The 18,658-nt window shown below is 38.6% G+C and overlaps 2 long non-coding RNA genes across 2 annotated transcripts in view; both read left to right on the forward strand.

The window, feature by feature from the left end:
- The window catches only part of LOC142363545 (uncharacterized), a 99,453-nt gene extending 98,951 nt beyond the window's left edge, over window positions 1–502 (forward strand). Inside the window, exon 6 of the long non-coding RNA XR_012765801.1 lies at window positions 467–502. This is a non-coding gene — a long non-coding RNA (uncharacterized LOC142363545). The remainder of the gene's footprint in view (window positions 1–466) is intronic.
- A 40-nt stretch (window positions 503–542) lies between these two features.
- LOC142363547 (uncharacterized) overlaps window positions 543–18,658 on the forward strand; it is a 34,511-nt gene continuing 16,395 nt past the window's right edge. The window contains exon 1 of the long non-coding RNA XR_012765803.1: window positions 543–577. This is a non-coding gene — a long non-coding RNA (uncharacterized LOC142363547). The remainder of the gene's footprint in view (window positions 578–18,658) is intronic.

An 18,658-nucleotide genomic window follows, 5' to 3' on the forward strand; every position in this document is an offset into this window, starting at 1 on the left:
ATGAAACCCGAGGCATGCTGTAAGGTACATATCACAGAGGGCATGACAGCGTAACTGAGGATACATTTTCAGTTCTGCATATCGCAGAACTGAAATTCTCTTCCAGGAGAACAACTTGCAGTCACAAAATGTATCACCAGAAAATGAACTAGAGGCACAAATCAAAGCACCTGTACTAGCAGCTAGATGTATAATATCTTCAATGAGAAAACTATTCCTCTTGAAAATTTGACCTCAGCTGTAGTTCCTAATCAACATCTACCTCAAAAACTGTGTTTAGGGCACATGCCTGCTTCTCTTGATGAGACACCGGCAACAGATTTATTCATTTGCAAATGAGCTATTAGATTATACCTTCCTGTCTGTATATGCATTTACTCCAGAAGAACTTAAAAGGAGGTGTAAATACTTGCACCATTAAGTAGGTCTATGCGGCATGAATTAATCTGCTTGCATCTCATGGCAGGGGGATGATATGTGCTTGTGGGAGTGTGGAGAGGGAGTCACTGCTATGAAGACTGATTGATTTGAATGCAGATTCACGCATGAGACAGGCACCTTCCACCTGTACCAGCCGGTAAAGTTATAAAAAACATATTAATGATTAATTCATAATCACTTTACATTTATAATGTAGACCCAAACCAGTCACAGTCTTACCCGTTCCCATCACTGCCTCCAGACCTGAACTGAGAACTTGTAAATAGTTGCAAGCTCATTCTAAAAAATTTCATATAAAAAAAGATACTAACATAAGCACTTCTGGATCCAGCTGCATATAGATTTTTCTTCAGCAGAACTAAACTGGCTTTTATCTCGGGAGGCTGTCTTGAGGACATTGGTAGGGAATCTGCTTTTTATAGGGCTACGGTGTTTTGCCCAGATCAGTATACTGCACTGAGTATCCAGTTCTGCAAACATAGAAGTGTATGACTTTGAAATCAGTGGATGTACTTACACAAGTAAAATTGCTCTCTGATTGTACTGCTAGTAGGGTCAGATTCCTAATTAATTAATGTGGTCTTGGTGTTCAGTAAATTAAGATAAAACAGAAGATTGCTGGTGATAATATTATGTCAGGGAGTTTTGCAATTAAGTGTTGAAATTTTCATTTTAGTACTTCGTTCAGCTCCTCCTTCCTATGCTAATAATTAAGTTCCCTAGCCACAAAACATCCATTACGTTGTGCCTGTTGTCTGCAGCATTGATATAAAGCCCCATCAGCTACTGTATAAGCTCTTCTTTCACCTTCATTTACTAATATAGTTTTCACTATTGAATACTGATGCAGGCAAAGTAGAAAAACAGTCCTCAACATTTCGCACATGGTGTAAACAAAACTGATGAAAACTGACTCATCTGTGCCCACTTAAAAGATTAGTGTTCTACAACCATTCTTAATTACCTTTTAATCTTACCTTTGAATTCCTTCCCAAACTGACTGTATCCAATATCTTCCACCCTGTAATACAAACTCTTGCTTTTCTGCTGAGCAATCAGACATTTACCTCATCATCATTGAACTTGTCAGTGAAAGTGAGATGACAAATCCATGCCTTGCTATATACAACAGAAGTCATAGAATCATACAAAGTTTTGGGTTGGAAGGGACCCCTAGAGGTCATCTAGTCCAACCCTCCCGCAGCGAGCAGGGACACCACTAACTAGATCAGGTTGCTCAGAGCCCTGTCCAACCCGGCCTTGAATATTTCCAGGGATGGGACCTCCACTACCTCTCTGGGCAACCCGTTCCAGTGTTTCACCACCTTCATTGTAAAGAATTTCTTCCTTATATCTAGCCTAAACCTACCCTGTTTTAGTTTAAAACCCCTCGTCCTGTCACTGTTGTCTCTACTAAAAATATTGTCCCCATCTTTCCTATAGGCTCCCTTTAAGTACTGAAAGGCTGCAATCAGGTCTCCCCGCAGCCTTCTCTTCTCCAGGCTGAACAAGCCCAACTGTCTCAGCTTGTCCTCATAGGAGAGATGCTCCAGCCCTCGGATCATTTTTGTAGCCCTAAGTCACAGAGCTTCTCATGACACAGAGCTCCTACACAGCCCCTATAAATTATTTATGCTTCTCACAACCCCACGTTCTTTATTCTATTGCCAGCAGGACCTTGATGTGGTGTCTTCACTAATCACAACATAGTTATAAGCCCTGAAGGTATTTACCAAACTCTGTTACCTTACAGGTTCAGGAATCCCCACGCTTGTCCCACATGCATCTTCTCTTGCTTCCTTCTTCCACAGATTCTCTACGGCCACAAGCATGAAACTCCTTTTATGTCTGTGTAACAAATTATTTTAGATCCAGGATTGATATCTTGCCAAAACCAGTGAGGAAACACGAGGAAAAATACTCCGCATTTGACAGCCAGACATTGTCCTCTCTTTGTGACTGACATGAAAGTAGCACCCCCGTTTCCATGCTCTTTAGATGAGCATGCTGATAGTAGACTGTCCTGAGCTAGGCTTTCTCTTCTTTTTGCATTCACAGAGAAGCTTAGAAGGGACTTGGTTTGATTCTAAGATGAAAGAAGACTTTTTTTCCTGTACAAAAAGGAAATGTTTTCTATTGCAGGGCTCAATATAGACACGATGTGAAGAGCGATGTCAGTGGGATGAGAAAAGCGTCTGCATCGTGTGGCTGAGGAGATGAGCCACAAAGAGCAGTGCTAATGGGATGGGGAAGTCCCGCTCTTCTCAAATCTTGTCCATTCATTTCTAATTGTGCACTACCAAACATCACAAGACATTGACAGATTACGATATCAAGGTAAAAATTGACAGTAGAAAGCACAAAACTGTCCAATCCTATTAACAGACCTTTCAGAGTATAAAGAATTTCCCCACATGAGAAGGAGCTAATGTGATGGAAATAGTAAATTATAGGCCTATAATATCATGCTTGCATTTAACTGAAGGATATCAGAATTGCAAAAGATACCATTTGAAATATACTTAACTATGCAGAGCATAGATGCTATTAATAGCATTAAAAGGATACAAACGTATTTACCCAAATGCCACAAATCTTTCCAGGCATGTATAGAATATGCTGGTTTTGCACAAGGATTGAAATTAATAGGCATGACCTTTTTCTGACTTGCCTTTCATCCTCGTAAATTCAGCATGTTTGCAAAACAGGCTCAGTGGGATTTGTTTGTGATTTTTTTTTTTACATCAAACACAACAAAACTCACAATCTTTTTTTATTCCTAATAGTCTCTTAAATAACAAATATTGTAACAAGCTGTATACTCCCTGAGTCGTGGCAGTATTAGAAGGTTAGCATCTAGATTTATTTGCAAGCAAGCATCCACCCTTAGATTAGCTTTACCAGCTAGTCTGGACTTTATTCATAAGCAATAGTGATGCTTAGAGCCAAAATAGGAAAAGCTTAGTCAGGATGAATAGATGGTATTAATTACACTGCATTCAGAATGCGCACAGCAAGGGCTCCCTGTTAACTGGTTGATTTTCAGCTTCCAGTATCCCTCGGTCAAACATATGCATGGGTATGATGATGAGAAATCCTACATCCTGCCAGGCACACGTTTAATTCAAGATTTTCTGTTCAATAGAGGCCAGCGACAATATTTCACAGCAGATGCAACAGCCCCATTGAGGAAAACTGTCTGTTCCTTTGGAAAGTATTTTCCTACCCCCTAGTAACCAGCTACTAACTAATGTTCTTAATCTTGGTGATTTGCATCGTTTGTGTTCTTCCCATATTTGAAGTTCAGATTATCCATTTGTACATCCATTCCTTTCAGGAATAGTTGTAATCTCTGTGCCTCCATATTGTGTTACAGTTTGAGCAATATGGATTGTGGAGCATATATTCCATTTCACATGTTTTTAAGACTTTCTCTACCACTAAACACTGCCTGTCTTACAGTACGTAAAGGGGTAAATAGACTGAGCTTCCCTAAATTTCTAAATATTTTGAATAGCTCTTCAAGTGCCTTGGAAGTTTCCTAAGCATTTGTTGTCCTTAACAAAAAATAAGCAATGCTTCTTCTTCCACCTATGTCAGCAGAAATACATCTGAAACCAGATATTTCTGGTTTTTCTTTTCCTAGGAACTGATTTCCTGGCAAGTGACAGTGGACATCCAGAATAAATTCATCTCCTCCATCCAAATGATATTAAAATACAAAGCTGCAGATTTCTTTAGATCTTAGGATGTGGTAGGCCAAATAAAGCCATCAGGAAAAACCTTCCAAAAGGATATCAGCAGCTTGGAGCTGTTCTGCCATCTTCTCTCACTCTGGGTGAGAACTTCTCTCACTCTTGCATACAAGAAAGTGTGGATGAGAGTGGCATCACTGGACCCTTGAGCAAGTAGTTGCGGGAGAACCCGGTTTTAGAAGCAACTAGAAGATCCTTGCTTCAGGGTTAACTTAATTTTCTGATAAAGAAGTTGTGACCTTTTCAAATATTCTGAATTACAATTTGGGTCTTGTGGGTCTCTGCTATTGGCAACAGCATAAACCACTGTCTAAGGATGACGTTGTACCACAGTATAACAGATTTCAGAGGTGTAACTTTGAGGCCTATGAAATATTCTGAGGAACAAACTTCCTTAAAAAACATCATCTTGTACAAAACCAAACCTTACACACGTAAGAATGTCCAAGGTGTGCAGTTTCATTAGAGGACAGGTTTCTTTCTTCACTCATAGCTTTCGCAGATTGTAGCTCAAACATGCACCAAATAGCATAATGGGGGGGAAGGGGATAGAAATTGTACCAGTTAGCAGACGTAAGGTAATATTGGAGCTTTGAACATAGAAATAGTTGTGGAAAGCCTCCACTGACTTCAGCAGTAAACGAATCATAACTTTGACAAGGCATCAGTGGCCAGGGGATCATTGTCCTGACTTGTTATCAATAACCATAACAATATCAATTGTTATCAATATCAGTAATAGTTGATAACGATTACATGTTATCGTAATGAGTTTATGAAAGACTAAAAGAAAAGTTGAGCTAAAATGTTTGACAGTCTAAGTGTGAACTTTTAACTTGGTAAAAATTTCCCAAACGGAATTCCATTAATTGCCTTATTTTCAAGTCGCTGTTGCACTATGTTTTGTATTAATTATTGTAAGCAGTAGCCTTTAGTCACCCAACTACTTTATTTTGAATATTTCTTGCAACTGCTTTGTCCTGTGAGACTTCTGTGAGGAGGCAGAGAGGCCAAGAAAATAGGTTAATAAGAGGTTGCATGAACCTTTCAGCACTTCATGAAAGCATGACAAAGCTTTTGGCCCATGGAGAGCTTGCTGTTGAGATGGTGATGCTAGATTGCAATAAAAGACAGCACAAATAGAAGGTTTCAGAGATTTTCAAAGCAGATATCAAGGTAATGATGAATTATATGGGTGTCATTCCTGTGTGCTGAGATTTCTATTTCCCCCTAGATTACTTATTTTCTAAACTTGTGGCATTGCTAAAAAATTGCACCTTATGTTAGAACAACATTACAAAGAGTGCCAAAAATAATTTTGCTAAAGTTAGGAAATGCCAGCATAAAAATGCAAATACAATCTCACTTTGGTCTTTCTCCCCCTTGCAGAAAAATGCCACAATTAATTATATGACTGTGTGCTACTTTTTTTACAAGGTGTTTGCTTTTTCTGTATCTGGAATGAAATGATATTCAAGCCTATTTAATATATAGGCTTTGCGGCAAAGAAATCCGTTTTCTATTAGAAGTGTTGTTACAATTGCATTGAAGTTCTCAAGTGCAATATGAAGCAAGAAGGGGCTGATGGAGGGGAGAAAAAAGGAGTTTCAGGTTTGCCCAGTTCAGCTGCGCTGATGTGTCTGGATGTGCCTCTGCTCCTGCCGCGGACTGCCTGCGTGCAGGCAGCTTATTGCTAATTGTGTTCTTCAGTTTCTCAATTTTTAAGCTGATTTTCTGGACCCTGACTTGCAGAAGTGCTGCTATTTCGCTCCTGTTATGGAAATCAAAGTGATCGCTGAAGTAAGGACAATACCATGCCTCATGGGCACAAACATCTGTGCAAACAAACTTTAGCTTTACCCTATTGGGTTCTGCTATATGTATATTGTTATTACATCCTCTGAAAGTTGGTACACTGGCATTAAAACTATTATTCTTCCTCTTTTAAAGCTTTTCTCAAGAAAAAAAAGGGGGCTTGTTTTTTGGATTTTTTTTAATTAAAAAGGGAAATATTGATGGTTTGCAGCTTCTGTTTTCCTATATAAGCTCTTTCGGATAGAGCTATATTTTCACGTGCAAAAGAGCTGCAGGGTGTTAAGAATTCAGTGTCCCTCAGTTGTTTGCTACAGCCTTCCCTGATGAAAAGCTGCACCAGATGGGTAAGCATCCCTGAATTGTTGCAACATAAAGGAATATGGATTTGATCAAACTCCCTGCTGCAAATGTCTGGCTTAACCTCTTACTGAAAGCCTTTTTCACCTGAAAGTTTTAACCCATGCGGTAGAATTGCCAACCCAACTTATCCAAAACCACGTTTGGAGGCTGGGTAGAACATGCCACGAGCTGTAGCTGAGAGCTGTTCTGTGCCAAGCAGCTGTTCCCCGAGCTGTAGGTGGTTCTTGATCTCCATAAATTTGTACCTAGGACAAATCAAGCATCAACAGCAGATTGTTCTTCAATCTACAGTGAAAGAAGAATCTAATCTTTAATGCCAAACTTGCATGTGCAATTTCAGGTCCACAAATTGCATGTGCATTTTTCCTGTTCAGGTACTTTCTGAAAGCGGACGTCTTGCACTAGCTACACACAATCAATCCACTGCACTTCATGTAAAGAGAGTTAGCCTGTTTCTTTAAATTGTTCTTGGAAATGCACTGCCACAGTGAACAATTGTTTTATCACAGAAAACATCAAATTCCAGTCACTTGGAATGTTCTGATTTCTACTTGATTTGTTTGCCTTTGAAGAGAGGTTTCAGAATAAATGCTTCTATCAGTGAGAGGAAACTCTGATCATAAACCTACTCAGCAGCCATGGAGAACAAAGACTGCAAGAACAATTTATTCTAAAGAGATCACGCCTAAGGATTCAGTGGATTTCTTATTCCTTTCCTGTTAGCAATAAAAGCCACATAACACAGTGTGCAACCTTCTTGAACTGATCTAATTACAGTCCTTCAGCCATGCACTTCTGTGGTGTGAGACACTGTGACACAGAACAGAAAATGCACAACTTTTAAATAAGTGCAGATACCCACGCATATGCTGATCAATATGTGATATTCGATGAGTATCTGCTATTTAAATAAAGAGTAAATGAAGCGTTGGATTTTATTTAATGAGGCTAGACTTCTCAGTTATTTCAAGAAAAATGAATACAGCAGATGCAAGGTAGTTCATGCTCTGGAAATTGTGTAGTGGAATGGATTTATTTTTACACAATGCAGCTCACAGCTTGAGGCGTAGGAAAGAAAGTTTCTAGAACTCCTTATCTCCTTCCTTTTTCTTTTCTCTTCCTGGTGGTAAGCAGTGCCAGCTACCTTTTCCATATCTAAGCGTTACTTCTGAATTGTGTGTTTAAGTGTTTATCAAGTTGGGAAAATTTAAACAAGTTTTTGCAGTATGTTATCAGAAAGCTTCTCCAGCATTGCCTGGAGGAGATATTAAAAACAAAAAGTCAAACTCAATTCCAATTTACTTCTAACATAGATGAAGTTCTCGCATGTGTGAGTTTTATTGGTCTGTAGTTGTAATACAGTGGAGAGTTTTCTAGGAATCAGTTATGTTGTTTGTATTGCTTACTTTTTATTTGCATGTAGGGAAAAATCTGCTTAATCTAACATCCGCACAGAGATCATTTCTTCCAAGTTAACACCTAAATCTGGAACAGGAGAATCAACAGATGCATGCTAATTATAACCAGGTTTGCACAGGATTGGGGTTCTTTTACTGTTACTCATTTAATATTCAGTTTATATTATTATTATTATTCATTTTACTGGGTTTCATTTTATTGTATTTCAAAGGTTTTATTTCTGTTGCAGTATGTGTAATATATGTTACAACATACTGTTTAATAATTGTTTTGGATAATTTGCACTGGTGGTGAAATAGCTCATGTCAGCAGCTCTGGGTGGTTTGCTATACGAATTCATCTCAGTCTAATACAGTAAGACTGGAAAGAAAAGGAGAAATGCTACAGCATGAAATGGCGTTATTCATACATGAAATTTACTGCGTCATTGCTGGAAAATCCTGCGCTGGTTTGTTTTTATATTTAAAGCTCAACTTTCCCTTCTAACATTGTAAGAAATTATTTCCAAGCATCATGATATGTATAGGAAATAGGCAGATTAGATTAGTCTGTTCTCTAGGTCTTAATCTCATTTCTCCAATACTACACAGTTTATTTATTGGGATCATAGGTAATTGTTGAAAATGGCAGTAAATTACATTTTTGATAATTTGCAGCAATTTAGATCATCTGAACATCTGAATTTTAAAAGCAGAATGGGAAATAATTTCTAAGTAGGTTAGATCAGAAAGCAATTATGAGATTTGCTCCATTACATTCTTTGAGGAAGCCAAGGTAGTGCAGCAGTAGCACTTTAGCTCAGTTAGGTGGTAAAAAACATTAGAGGTAAATATATTTACCATCAACTGCACACGATGATAGGGCTGAGCGATAAAAGCCGTGTTTGACTGATATGTATTTTTAGCAAACAAGCTTCCTGGTAGTTTCTGAGATGGATTTCTCTGCTCTGTAGTTTGCTTCATCCTTATCCATGTTTCAGAACAGCAAGGCTGAAAACGCTGGGATTCATTCCTGCATCCGGCTGAGTTTCCCCCTCACATTTCTTCTTTAACTTAATGATCTCTATCTCTCTCGGAGGCATTTCTTCCAACACCCCAGGTACTTATTAAACATGTCTAATAAAATGTCATGGTGGCCTGCTCCCACCTTCTGTGGGCCTGATCCAGGATGGACTCTACCTACTCCTGTACCTTGAGACAAATGAGTATCCCCATTGAGACACGTGAATATCCCCATCGAGTTTAACGGAACCATTCAAATGCTTGAATTTATCTGCGTAAGTGCTATTGTGGCTCCATGCCAGGACAAGCTGCTAATGTACCAGCAAACAGAGGGAAAAAATGTGGTTGCTGCTTTCTGGAATTCCTGTTGTTTTGTGAAGTAGAGTCCTTCTAGTTCAAGGAGGGTCAGCCCATGTTTCGTGCCATTTCTCTAGGTCAGTAAGTTGCATTTGGACCTTGCTGATGACACAGCAGCAGCACTGAATGTGCCTCTCCAGTGCTGCAAGAGCTGTGGTACAAGGACAGGAATGTTTATTCACCATGACCTGGTGCGTACACGTGCCTGAGGCATTTCTGTTTTGATATGATGAAATTGTGCTAATGTATTTCTGTTAAACAGATGGTTAAAATCCCTACTGGTAATTTGGAATCAGGGGAAAAAGAGTTGAAACCTTTTAATGCAACTGCTGGTTGATTTTTGAAGTTAAAAGTCAGTCAAATCCCTGGAGGTGAAATTGAAATTAACATTTCCCCTATAGACATCCATAGAAACCCAAAGTGAATTTAAAATCCCCCAATTGCCACTGATTCTGTAATACATTTGCACACCCAACTACTGTAACAACACATTTTGCACACTGTGTGGAGAAAGTAAGTAGCAGGATAAACTGAAGGGGGAGAGATATTAAGGGATATGCCCAAGGACACACACAAGGAGTGAGATGGAGCCAAGAGTAGATTCCACCGTTCCTTCTTTCTGGTGCCCTGCCAGGCTCACCAGATCCACCTTCAGCTAGGATTTTGCCCAAACAAAAGTGGGCTGTTTGTTTTGTTTTTCCTGGGGCCTTCCAGTTACCTAGGGAAAACAAGAAAGTGTTATAGCTTTGAGGAGCACAGACTGGCATAGTCGGAGCTTGCCAGGGCCTTCAGCAGTGCAGTGCAGCTAAGCCCAGCTCAGGGGCTCTTCCCGTGACAGCTGGAGGATACTGCAAGCTCCCACTTCGCAAAGTGACTGCAGACAAAAGCCGAACGGAACTTTCAATTTGTACTTGATATGTTGCAAACTGTTTTGGGGACAGCTGTGTTCGTCACACAGTGAACTCTGCAAACAGGCGACCATTACCCTATGTCTCCACAGGAAAAAAAAAAGAGAGAAATTTTTAATTAATTGCGAACAACACATCGTCACAGTCTACAAAAATACAGTTCTAGAATATTATTCTCTGTGGGACCTGCCATTTCAAAATTAAAAGCTAAACCGTTTACTAAAAAGCTGTCATCATGGTTGTTTAGTTGCTTAATTGCTGCTGCTTTAATATATACTCACGCTGTTACAAACCACTTTTGCCAAACTAAATTGGAAAGCATATATTACAAAGAGACGATGATTTTAAGAGCATTGTTCTAATTACTCTCTCTCATTTTTCCAGTAACAAACACTGTAATTGTTATGGGCTTAGGTTTCTGGCAGAGCAGTCTAAAGGCAAACCTTGTGGACTTATATTTGGGCATAACCTTCCCTCTGCCCAGTCTCATTATTATGCAAAAAGGTGCTGAGAATAACAAAACTCGTATTTTGTTTCCCTGAAACATCATCTATCAGGCTGTGTCCTTGGAGACCTAGGAATAATTGCAAACCCGCTACCAAATAAAACGAACAGTTGTGTCACATACTGTCTTTATCAACTTCATATTGAAAGCTTTGAGGGTGCAAAATGTTTAAGCACCTATACATATTGGGAGAGTAAAGTTTATTGGCTGACAGTCACAGAGGTAACTGAATGTGATTTTATTTTCATTGTTGAAACTCATATCAGGCATATCTGGACCTTTGGGCAAATGCCCTTTCTTGTTACGAAATAAATACAAATAAATAATGAGTAATGTAAAACTGACCTAAAGGCAGCGCTTTAGTTCCACCTCAAACCACAGAACAAGAGGATGGTCCAACTTGAATGCTACCTAATTTTTAGCTGGGATTTTCACAACGAAGTAATTTTTTCTTAACTATTTGTGCATCAGTGTTGCATCCTTTTCCAGTCCAGCACTTGTGTCAGTCATAAGACCCCTGCAGTAGGTACCATGTTCTTGTTTATTTTTTTACTGTGCACCGTGGATCTATCATCTGGAGCAGAGCATCCTCCGCATGACTTTCTTTTTCTTTTATCAAAATCATCCTTAATTTTATTTTCCACATCCTGTTTCTTCTGGAGCACCTCCTTTTTACAGAGAGCAGCATTATACACAGGAGAGAAACTCATTATCTAGTCAAGAGCTTTTAGATCTTTTGTAAGATAGATAATTGCAGGTATGGCAGAGAGCAGTCTGTTTTAATGTGTGCTTTTGTTGTTTGCTATAGGAATATTAGACTATCCTTGAATTTGCAGGAAAAAGGTTTTTCTTGGTCACAATATAGTCATTTATTACACATGTATGAATTTTCCATCTGCTTATTTAATTTTATCATCTAATTTCATAAAGTCCTTCAATTGATTAATCGCATTCAGTCTCTTTCAGACATTATGAATAACATGCAACTGGAAGACACTGATCACAACCATTTCCAGTACTGTTCAGAGGCGGTGTGGTGGTTCCTTGTACCCAGCTCCAAAATGCATTGGCACCATGGGAAATCCATGGAAGCACCAACATCAAACAGTTGGGTCAGTTTGGGGTTTTGTCCTTTTTTTCCATCATATTGGTTACATTCCTTGTATATGTGACCCATAAAAACATGCATCTCTTCTGTACAAATTGCTTATCATAAATTAGCAAAATGTGCTTCAGTGCAAAAGTAGTTGGAAGACTAGGGTTCACGGAGCCCAGTGGAAGTTTTCTGTATTTAATTCAGGGAGCTTTCTGACAGGTTTCAGGGTTGGAAGCTTGTTGATTTGGTTTACGGCATGTGTCCATGCAAAGAAGAGACTGGAGGAGAAGCAACACACAAGCAGAGCACAAGCAAAGAAGCATTTGCTCAACACACCATTACGTTCACATGGTGGGGCTGAATTTTCGTACTTCTGTGTGATCAGCTCCAGACATGTTTGTTTGACAGTGAACATAGAACAGTACATAATAACAGAACCTCCAAATCCACACAGATTTTTGGATTTGAGGGTTTTGCTTTGAAAATGCATCGTAACTCAGGTATGAAAAATAACGTTGGGTATTGGAGACATTTGTGGCAGACAGCTGCCTGTGTTCTAGCATTTGAGTTCAAGGGAAGCCATCAGTGAAGCGTGTTAGTTACCACCAAAGTTGCCCTCTGTGAGAAAATAAGAGTGAATGGAGACAGTGAAGTGGAAATACACATTGTGTGAGTGGGGAATCTGTTGCCTGTCATGTCTCATAGAGCACTTGCCATATTTTAATCATCATAAGCACAGCTACTGTTGACATCTTTGTAGCCATGCATGACAGCATGAAGTATTTTACTGTAAACTCTTCTTTGGTGTCTGCTTATCTAAAAGTCTTTCCTTCTAGAATTCTACATCTCTCTTGCCTCCCCATTTCAGCTGTTGCATGTTTCATTGCCTACGTAGTAGTACATGCCAAGGGATTCCTTACATCTTCACAGTCCTGGTTATACATCTTGGGTATTTTGACAACTTTTCTGGTGATCTTCCCTTTCACTTCACTGTACTCATAAGCTTTCATTGAGTTCTGTGGTCTTTAAATTATGATTATCAGGGCGTTTTGTTAACTCTTATATGACATATTTTTGAGGAGATCTTCTATCTATAAAAGCTTTTAAAAACACTTTTAAAAGTAAAAAAGAGAAATAATCAGTTACTTTGTAAAACAGCATGTCACCTCAGTAGAGTAGCCTGACCAGTCTTTCAGCTTCTACACCAAGTAAGCAATGTATTTCTCTCCCCAAACTCATGGATGCTCTTCAGTATTCATTTATATCTTTTAAAATATTTTTATAGCTTTTCCAGTGAATCAGTGAACAGAAAGCAAATAGTGGAGAAATAAGTAGTTTTTAAGACTTGATTAAAAAATGGAAAATTATTTTGATAGAAAATTTAAAATATTTCTAAAATCATTTTTACGTTGTGTTTTAAAGATGTAGCAGATCCCTTAAATCATTTTTTTTCTCTGCATCTTTTTTCAGCTTTTACTTTTGAATTTATTCAGAGAGGTCTGAGGGGCTCTTTCCCTTCCTTTTTCATCTGACTTATGTTTTCCTTCTGTTGTCTTGTAGCTGATAGTGAAAAGGAAGATCAGACAAATGTGGAAGACTGAAAACCTGAATATTTACATGTTCAGATGGTGTGTATCTCTAACAAATACAGAAAGCTAATAAAAATTACATATGTTGTGGATGTTCTCACCATTATTTGAAATGAAATTTCAGATATGTGTATATCTTTATGCTTTTAATCACAAGGTATTTTTGGTGGTTTCCTGCGGATTTCTCTTGAACGGCAGACAGTCCAGATAATTATGATAGATCAACATGTCAAATTACAGGCAGATTGTAATTCAGAGGGATGCTAAAATTCTGAAGATTATGTCAGATTAGAAATCCAAACACATCTGTGCATAGACTTTTCTTGCCAATAATTCAAGGAGTTGAAAGGGAAAAGATACGGTTTTCCATCTCTGCCTTGTGTTCAGTGAGGTTAAGGAAAAGTTTTTGAGGGAGTAGACTAGGAGGAAAGAACAGCTCTATCATTTTGGCAGTGTTAAATTTTGCAGCTCTTAGATTAAATTTTGTGTATTCAAGTAAAACAGCTACACTCAATTAGACAGCTTCACGGTGATAACTAACTATTACTGGCGTGTGCCTGTGTGTCTGCACCCAGACAGCAAGGGTTTATCACGACCGTTCTACTCAAAAGTGACAACAGTGATGCAGATCAATACAAATGTGTTTCAGCCATTCCATTACCCCAGCATCTGAAATACCAGGTATTCTATATACTATAGAAATATTTTAAATGTGGTTTACAGGTTAATTGTAATTAAATACTTTGTAAAGAAGTGATTAATAATAATTATAATCTTTCCTCTAAAGCTTAGCACCTTTGTCAGTGTTTCTAACTCTCTCTCTATATATAGAGTTAACTCTTTCTCTATATATATAGTTACATAAAAAACCCTGAAGGACATGAATGAATAAAAGAACTAATTTACACTGAAGGATATATAGCTGTTCAAATCTGCTTGCTCAGGCCCACCCACATGTATGCAAAGATACTGGTTTCTACTGGATCTTGGTTTATCTCTCTTTAATGGGTACAAAACATACAATGGTTTTAATTATAGCAAAAACCTGTAGGTACCATGGGCTCACCCACAATATATAATGCCTCTTGCCCAGCCATTACCGAGGGGTTTCAAGAGAAAGCCAGGGATAACAATGTTTGGGGGACCAGAGCTCATGAGGCAGAACTAGAGATGCTGAGGCATCTGGTGGCTGATTCTACAAAATATGACAGAAATAACTGAGGTGACAGCACCGGAAAATTATAGGGGTATGCAGGGTAAATCGCTAGGTGCCAGGCAAAGGCAGTTCTGCTACTCGCACATCAACTTGTTTTCTTTGTTGCTGTTTGGATGCTGACATTTGGACTGTGAGAATGAGCCTTATGATGATGGATTCCCAGTCAGAGTACAGATGAAGTGATCAAAGGTGCTTGATAAATTGATGTGTTCATTTATCATAGGGTTCTCCAATTTATCACATGGGTAAACAACAAGCTGTGAGTGATGACAAAGATTTTATTAAGAATTATCTCTGGTAAATAAACTTTTGGGGATGCTCCATTATTTGAAACATCTACATCTAATGTGAATAACCAAAACTTCCAGTTCTGGTGCGTGAATTCTCCTTCCCTGAGCAATCTCTACTTCCTGATAGCCACCGAGATCTCATGGATCTGCTTTCCCTTTGCCATTGAACATGAAAGGCAAGACAAGCCACAGGCTCATTCACCTACCATTCAACACCAACGCAGCTTGAAGTGTAATGGCAGGGTAGTATGTTGTAAGTGTGCATTAATATGTGCATTAAATCAGGCTGAGAGAGTTGGGCTTGTTCAGCCTGGAGAAGAGAAGGCTGCGGGGAGACCTGATTGCAGCCTTTCAGTACTTAAAGGGAGCCTATAGGAAAGATGGGGACAATCTTTTTAGTAGAGACAACAGTGACAGGACGAGGGGTAATGGTTTTAAACTAAAACAGGGTAGGTTTAGGCTAGATATAAGGAAGAAATTCTTTACAATGAGGGTGGTGAAACACTGGAACGGGTTGCCCAGAGAGGTAGTGGAGGCCCCATCCCTGGAAATATTCAAGACCAGGTTGGACAGGGCTCTGAGCAACCTGATCTAGTTAGTGGTGTCCCTGCTCGCTGCGGGAGGGTTGGACTAGATGAACTCTAGGGGTCCCTTCCAACCCAAAACTTTCTATGATTCTATGATTCTAATATTGACCTTGTTTTCTTTACCTTAGAGAAGTTTTGTTGCTGGAGTTTGTGGTATGGAGTGGTACCTCACCTTATCCACACTCTTGACATGGTTTATGTGAATCACAGTGGAAACCACCGGCACAATCTGGAAAAAAACCTTTACGGTGATTTTCAAGTTGCTTTCTATTGCTGTAGCAGTACAAAATGGTTTGGCTGAAGGCTGAAATCTATTCCTTTGTATGCTGCTAATTTGGGATCTATAATTCTTATCCCTAATCCTGGCAGGGAAGGTTCCAAGTCCCTCCTTCCAAAATTCATTGGTTTTTTTGTTTCGGTTTTAGTGGCAACCAACAACTAACTCTCTATGCATGACAATTTTTCAACATCAGTAAAGCAGATCTAATTTTACTTCAGCAGTTGAGGGTCTGACAGATCTGGTGAACTTTTATTACAACATCATTTACAAGTATGATTAAATTATTCATCACAGCTGAACTGATACCCAAATTAGATATATTTTTCTCATGAGGCACTACAAAATATACTACTTTACCCTTTGCTGCTCATTCTCTGTCCCACATTTTTGAAAGAAGATTTCACATTTTAGTGTTCACTTCAGCTAAGGTGACCCTGGTCTGGATAATTTATTCCAAGACAGTTTAAAACACTGATTTCTCTCTAAAATGCAGAAGCTTTAGCTCCATGCTGGGGAATTAGGGTGTGATCCTACAATCCCTTTGCTCTTGACTTCCTGCTGAGTTTGTTTAGCTGTGTGAAGGAAATGTGTGACGTTGCTAATACAAGAATGCAGACAGAGCACGAGCAGGCAAAGGAGATGGGCTGCAGCTTTGCAAGCAGCAGACTCAGAATAGCTTTTAGGAGTTGTTATCACTCTTGAACTTATTACACCACTGTTTGAAATATAGGCACAGTGTCGCTCTGATTGTAGAACTGTCTTAGCATTTCTATAGTCTCTAATTTAAAAAAAAATTACATTCTTTATTTCAACCAGTTTAAAGCACAAGCAATAGTAATCTCTGTTCCTTGATTTTACCCGTAGTCTTGTATTCTTTCCACACTGCTTTCGTGAGTTGCGGCTCAGACGTCAGCTGTACCTGCGTCAGTGAGCAGAGCAGGAGGTGCTATTATAATTTAGGGCAGCTTTTCTACATGCTGCTAGAATGTGCTGAAATACCTTTGAGGGTTTACTTGATTCTAGTAGCTTAGATCCAAAACTGAACCTACCGTGATTTTGTTAAACTGTTTTCTATAGTACTGCTGAGAGATAAGAGCGCTCACATTAGCTTTAACTGCCTTCAGTCTGTGTTTTCTTGTAGATCTTCCCTCTGTTCCTAACTTCACCAGCCTTTCTGAGAGGTGATTATTTTTGTTCATGTATACTTTCAAAATAGATTTGTGTCACACACAGGCACCTTCTGCACACTGTATTTCTAAATGCCTCTATGAAAACCTTGCAGTCACAACTTGCTGCAACTCCAGCGATATCAAACCTAACCATTTTCTTTTCTACTGCGTTATTTCCCCCTATATTCTTACATGAACAAACTACTCTGTGTTCAATTTCCATGTATTAATTTAAGAAATAAAAATTATGAAACAGGAGATAGTACAGGCCCTTCATTTAGTGCTGATTATTGGTTGTGGATGTAAAGACACTTCAAATTTTTCAAGCATCTCAGTGAGATTGCTGAGTGCTGTAAAGTAACTCATTTGGGCTTTTCATTGCTGTCAGAAAAAAAGACCTTCTAGTTCTCCAATGCTCATTTAATAACAAAAGGGAAGCTAAAAATTGTTTGCAGTATCTTCTGAATATTATTTGAAGTATCATATTAGAAGATTCCATCAGAATCCTTATGCATGTATGTTATGGCTCAGGCAAACACCTAATGCAAAGGAGTCCCTCACTCGCAGAGCCTGTAATTGGGACAGACTGGGGTGCCAGGCTGCAAAGAGTAACTAGTGCATGGTTTTACACAGAGTACGGAGAAGACTGAGACAGCCATCCAAGCTCCTCAAACATAAGATCCTCTCCTTTCATGTTTCTTTTGTTTGCATTGGAAATAACGTGATAGTGTCCTTTGTTCTGTTGCTGGACATCAGATTTTCACAGTGTTTTCAGAGTTTTCCTTCAAACCTTCTGTCTTCCTGCTAATTAGTAAGAGGGTATAATTTTATTCTGACTTCTAATGGCATTTTTTATGTTGAAATATATAATATGCAGACATTTTGGCTTTCATGAGCTCAACTGTTGTTTATTTCTGTAATCTTCCTCAAAGACAACTGTTATTTTGTTATTATTCTGTTTTTTCTTATCCTCGGCCCTATTTCTTCACAAACCAATTTTTACAGGTCATAGTTTAGACAAGCCGTGAAATCATGGAAAATCAAGGATATTGCTTAAAGTAAAATCCTTTATGTTTTGATTGTTGTCACGAATGTGTAGATGAAAGATGGAAGCTCCATTGCCAGAAAATATTTCTTTAGGGTGCCATCTAACAGTTTGCAGTGACCTAGCAGAGATTACTGGGAAATGATTACTTTCAAACATGTCACTCAATGTGAGTAAAATTACTATAGACGATTCTGTGCTAACAGTTCCAGGCTTACGAAAAATGGCAAACTCCTAAAGAACCTAAGAAACTAAGAGTGTTATTAAAATCTACAAGATGCCATAGAATGTCTGCCTTCCAACATCCATGCTAATGTTATGGTTAAGAATAAGTCTGCAGTGTTTCTATTCACTATCTATGTTTTAAGGATTTAAAATGACCAATTACCATATAAAAAAAATGTACAAGAGACTTTTTGTTTGTTCGTTTTACATTAGCTTTAAAGTCTTAACCAAGGCTTTTGCAATAACTTTTCTTCCCTCTTCCATCTTCTGGTTAAAGAAGCACCTTCATGAGATTTGGACTGTTTTAGTATAAAATGTTGCTGCTGTTCATTAGAATAGAGTATTTGATATTGACCTAGTTTATTTAAAAATCACTCATCTGAAGAGAATTCTGCCACTGTATAACAAACATAAAACAGATGAGAAAACTAGACTCTACAGCTCTCTGAGATGCATTCTGTAAAGAGAAGAAATGATTTAACAAAGACATCTGAAATCTCTGCAGAGAATCCAAAGCAACAGCTAGTTTGGAGAGCAACGTCAGTTCCATGTACAGGCCAGCAAGATCAGTTTTGTCGTCTTTAGTGGAAAACCTCTGGC

Source organism: Opisthocomus hoazin, chromosome 18, assembly GCF_030867145.1.
Source record: "Opisthocomus hoazin isolate bOpiHoa1 chromosome 18, bOpiHoa1.hap1, whole genome shotgun sequence".
In the NCBI taxonomy this organism is placed as follows: domain Eukaryota; kingdom Metazoa; phylum Chordata; class Aves; order Opisthocomiformes; family Opisthocomidae; genus Opisthocomus; species Opisthocomus hoazin.